The following is a 6,000-nucleotide window of genomic DNA, read 5'->3' as shown; positions in this document are numbered from 1 at the left end:
TGTGACGACTTAGTAGAAATCTTCAGACAACTCCGAGCATATAACATGAGACTCAATCCAGACAAATGCGCGTTCGGAGTGCAAGGAGGGAAGTTCCTGGGATTCATGTTAACATCTCGAGGCATCGAGGCCAACCCGGAAAAGTGCAGGGCCGTGCTGAACATGACAAGCCCAAAAACGGTAAAGGAGGTTCAGCAACTTGCAGGACGAATAGCTGCCCTGTCACGTTTCCTACCTGCAGTGGCAAACCGATCTTATCACTTTTTCCAGACATTCTCTAAAGGCAGGAAGTTCAACTGGACAGACGAATGCGAAAATGCTTTTATCGAACTTAAACAACACTTAACATCACCACCAATCCTCCAAAGACCAGAAACAGGTAACCCACTGTATTTATACCTATCAGTATCTAACCATGCTATAAGCTCAGTTTTAGTAACAGAAACAGGAAGAAAGCAAAGCCCAGTATACTTCATCAGTAAGGTGCTACAACCAACAGAAACAAGGTACCCGAAGATAGAACAACTGGCGCTAGCACTAATCACCACAGCAAGAAGACTACGGCACTATTTTCAGAGCCACACAATCATAGTACGAATAGACCAACCGCTGAGGCAGATACTAACCATACCCGAGCTCGCCGGCAGATTGATAAAGTGGTCGGTCGAGCTCTCCGAGTTCGACATCCAATACGAATCAAGGAAAACACTGAAGTCACAGGTGCTAGCCGACTTTATATCGGAGATGACTAAAGACACACACAATACAGAGGCCAGTTGGAGCATACATGTGGATGGAGCGTCAAACAAAGAAGGCAGTGGCGCAGGGATACTACTAAAAGAAAGCGACAAGGTGGTGGCCGAGCAATCACTACAGTTCCGCTTCAACGCAAGCAACAATCAGGCAGAATATGAGGCCCTACTCGCTGGACTGAAGCTCGCCCTACAACTACAAATACCTCGAATAACAGCCTACTGCGACTCTTCCTTAGTGGTACACCAAATAAAGGGCGAATTTCAGGTAAAAGATCCTTTGTTAGAGAAATATTGGCTCATAACAAAGGATCTAATTTCAAAATTTAAAGAATTTAATATTATCCATGTAAACCGAGAACAAAACACCAGGGCCAATGTGTTATCTAAGTTAGCCACAACACGGCAAGCCGAAAATACATCGGCACTGTCCCAGCTAACACTTGACAAACCAAGTTTTGAGCAAGAAACAATTTTGAGTATTACACAGGTCCCAGATTGGCGAACACCTTTTATCGATTACATTAATACAGGCACCATTCCAAATGATGAGCCGAACTTGCCGCTCTTCCGAAGAAGAGCAAGCTTCTATACAGTGCTCGGAAACACCCTATACAGGCGAGGACACTCACAACCATTGCTCAAGTGCATCAGCAACGAGGAAGCCGAGGAGGTTATGGCCGAAACGCATGAAGGAGTCTGCGGCAACCATATCGGCGGCCGAGCATTAGCAGCAAAGATATTGCAAACAGGATACTATTGGCCGACGATAAAACGGGACTGCATCACAAAAGTCAAAGCATGTGATAATTGTCAAAAGCATGCCACCCTTTCAGAGACCCCAGCCGAGGAGCTCCATACCATAGAGGTAAGCTGGCCTTTCGATAGGTGGGGATTGGATATCCTTGGACCCTTTCCGAAAGCGCCAGGCCAGGTAAAGTTCCTCTTAGTGTCAATCGATTATTTCTCTAAGTGGATAGAAGCACAACCACTAGCACACATAACATCAGAAAAAGTGCGATCTTTTCTATGGAAAAATATCATATGTAGATTCGGTATCCCAAGAGAAATAATCTCTGATAACGGAAGACAATGTACAGACCATAAGCTCGCCGCCTTTCTGACAAACCTTAACATCAAACATCACTTCAGCTCAGTAGAGCACCCGCAAACTAACGGACAAGTTGAATCAGCTAACAGAATTATCTTGCAGGGATTAAAGAAAAAGCTCGGCGAAGCTAAAGGGGAGTGGGCCGACCTCATTCCAGAAATTCTATGGAGTTACAACACCAGCATTCAATCTGCCACAGGGGAAACTCCCTTCAAATTGGTATATGGCGCAGAAGCGCTCATTCCAGTAGAGGTCAGCATCCCAACGCTAAGGACCGAGCTCTATAATCAACCGAACAATCAACAAGCTCGGTCAGCCGAACTAGACCTCGTAGAAGAAGACAGAGACATCTCCGCCATAAAGCAGCAAGCCAGAAAACAATACCTAGAGCAAAGACACCACAAAAGAGTAGTTCACAGGTCTTTCAACAATGGAGACCTTGTACTCAGACGAACAGAAGATGCACGAAAACCACCAGCACATGGCAAATTAGCGGCAAATTGGGAAGGTCCTTTCCGAGTTCTCCAAAACCTCGGAAAGGGGGCTTACAAATTAGAAACCCTTAGAGGAGAGCAACTTCCGGGAACATGGAACGTCTCCTCTCTAAGGGAATATCAATCGTGACATAGCCTGTGTAATAAGCGAATGATGGTACTCTTTTTCCCTCCGACGGTTTTTTCCCAAAACACAAGGGTTTTACTCGGAAAGGGTTTTAATGAGGCCGGACGCAACAAACCATTGTAGCCATACAACTTAATGTGCAACCAAAACAGTTCTCATTTTGGCAGTTAGCATACATTTCAGCTAGTAAACACTTCAAATTATCCGAGCATAATCCTCGGAACCTTAACATCACGAGCCGAGCTTATCCCTCGGAAAACCTCCACCACAAAAATAAGTCAACGTTTTTCCCAATGAACAAACCAATCCGAGCTTCATACTCGGAATTCTAAATGCGCATACCGAGCATAATACTCGGACAAGTACAAACTAACACATTTTTACGATGGTCTCCACCATACATTCCAACAAATAAACATTTAAAATAAATCCGAGCCTTATACTCGGAGAACAACGCACGCATTCCGAGCATATTACTCGGAGAAGTACAAATGAATACAACAAACAAGTTATTTCGAGCGAATCCTAAGGGATCATCAAAACAGTACATTAAAGCCTCTACTATCTTAATCAACGGATCAAACAAACAAAGAGTGGCTTCAGCCATCATCAAACACAAACAGCCGTTTTCACATAACGGCACACTACTATAATCTAACCAAAATATATATATCACATTAATCAACAGAAGCTATAATTTCAAACCGAGCTATATACTCGGACCACAAAACATCATTGTCAAACATTAGGAAAAAAGTTCACGACAAAAATAGCAACAAGCTTCAAAGATACTACAAGCATACAAAATAAACAGGACAAACACTAAAGCCTACTCTATCTTATCACCTATGCTAGACCCCTCACTCTCACTTCCAGCAGCACCTTCATCTTCCATAAGTTCTCCATTAACGACAACCTTCATAACATCAAGCTTTGAAGAATCAGCTTCGGGATACAACACCTTAACTTAGGAAACGGCGCGATCAAACCCTTGGGCAAAGGCCTCATAGACCCCGCCTTCTAACTCTTTGATCCGAGAAGACAATCGATCGACCTCAGACTTCGTGTTCTTCAAAGAAGCCTCGTGCAGTTTCCGCTCCTCAGCAAATTCAAGCTCTCTCTTCTCAATGGAGGATGACAGCTCAACAATTTTATCATCTTTTTTCTGGATAATTTCAGACAACTCCTCTACATGTGCAGCTTCTTTTTCCTCCCGCTCTAAGGCGAGCTCCTGAGATCGACCAATGGCGACGATCCGAGCACCAATAACCTAGAAGAAAAATAACTCAGTAAACAAACAACACTATAAAGGAACATTCAGCAAGCGCAAATACTTAAGTCATACCTGGAGAAAACGACTAACACCAGCTCGGCCCACCTCATCAATCATTTTCATATCATCAGGAAAACAGCAAAGCTCGTCAGCCATAACGCCAAAAGGATAGAGCTTCGCCCACAAAGATCTGCCATGCTCGTTCTCATCATATCCGTGAAGCCTTTTCTGCGATTCATAAGCAGATTCAACTGCTTGAAGAATCAGCGACGACTCCCCCTTACCATCCAGCACCTCGGCAAGACTACCTTTAGCCTGAACCCTCTTTCGCTTAGGCTTCGGCCCAGGACCATATTGGGCTACTATAGCGGCTGGCCCCTTTCCCACATTAGACGACACTTCCTTCTCACTTTTCTTCCGTTGGCTAAAGTACGACTTCAACCCCGCAGTAGTGATTGCAGGAGCCTTCTCAGCTGTAAAATAACATGCAAACAAGTCAGGAGAAACATGGAAAATCAGAAACACAATACAAACATAACAAAGTGCAGTTACCTATATGATCATACACTGCTTGCCTATCGGAATCCCATTTCAACATCTCAGCAACTGACAACAAACCCTTCGGACCCAGAGACTTAAACAAAAAATCCATGACAATATCATCATCAAGTAACCTATCGTCTACATCCAGGGCCTGGTAAGGTTTGGAGCACCAAAATAAGGGAAACCTTTCAACCAAATGCTCGTTCAGATAGAAGGGAAAATCCTCGGGAACACTCCTAACCTTAACGAACATTGATTTGAAATCCTTAAATGAAGACTTATACAAACCGAATACCGCCCGACGAGGATAGCTACTAAGATTTACCCACAAACCTCTATTCACTCCCTTTGCCTGAAATAAGGAGAAAAACAACCTAAGAGACGGCGGACACTCTAAAAGCTCCATCAAAACCTCAAAAGCTCGAACGAAACCCCAGGAGTTGGGATGTAATTGGGTCGGGGCACAGTTCAACCAGTACAAAACCCCACACTCAAATTCGGTAAAAGGAAGTCTTACCCCCAGCTCTGTGAAAAGGCAACTGTACATATAAAAATAGGACCAGTCGTCTAACCGGTCACAAACACGATCCTCCTCCCCACAAGGCAGCAACTCAATCCTAATATCACTACCAGGCCTAACCCAGACATCCGACCCTAATAGCTTCACAGACTCTTCATCATCAAACTGGGATTTGCGTTCTCTCACCCTAACATCAACCCAATCGTATGAAGCACCCACATTACAGTTCTCCATCGAAGACAAAGAAAGAAAAAAGCAAGATGAAGAGGAAAGAAGAATTAACACTGACCTTGCTTGCTCATCTCTCAGACAAGAAGAAGAAAATAACCTCTATCCCAGATTACAGCAGTTGGGAAGAAGAAGAAAACGCAAAGTAACATAAAACCCACAAAAGAAACGGTTACTAGGCCCTATACATTTAATTCAGAGTGGCAAAAAAGAGGGAGGCATTAAATCCACTGCAAAATCCAATGGACAGGGGTGCCTAGAGAAGCGGAGCGGTTTTCACATCAATCATGTCACAACGGCACGAAACGCGAGGAAGCCAGAAACGTTCCACATTCTGAAGCAGAACTAAGCCGAGCTTGGGGGCTACAAGGGCCATACACGACATACAAACTCGGCAACCGAGGATTACGGCACTCCTTGTCTAAAAGCTCGCCTTAGTCTTGTCCACATCAAGGCAAGCTTGGGGGCTATGATACGTCACCCTTGTCCTCGGTTGCATAAAAAGCTCGGCACGTGAGCCAATAAGTTCGGCCCCGTATCAGTCACCCAAAATACTCGGCGCGTAAATATCGGGGGCTGGCGTCACATTAAACAAGCTCGGAACAAGAGCAGATAAGGTCAACCTTACCTGTCCGAATAAAAAGACACGTGCATCATAAAGCTCGGTCCCGTATCAGCCGTCCGCAAATCTCGGCACGTGATCGGGACCAAAACAGCATCACTCAACTGAAAATAGGAAACGTGCTCAACTAGTTTACAGTACCAAAACAGAATATCTCAACCAACCTATAAACTAGGACTTATCCACTAACGGACAGAAGACAACTTCTATAAAACCTAGCTAATATGCTTGGCTAGGTCTCAGGTTCTATCACTCTTATTCTCTCACTCTTTTCTCTTAACTTACTCACCGTGAATCACTACTGACTTGAGCGTCGGAGTATCTTGTGCA

The sequence above is a fragment of the Arachis hypogaea genome, chromosome 16, assembly GCF_003086295.3.
Source record: "Arachis hypogaea cultivar Tifrunner chromosome 16, arahy.Tifrunner.gnm2.J5K5, whole genome shotgun sequence".
NCBI classification, from domain to species: Eukaryota; Viridiplantae; Streptophyta; class Magnoliopsida; order Fabales; family Fabaceae; genus Arachis; species Arachis hypogaea.
Note: the sequence above shows the minus strand (reverse complement) of the source record.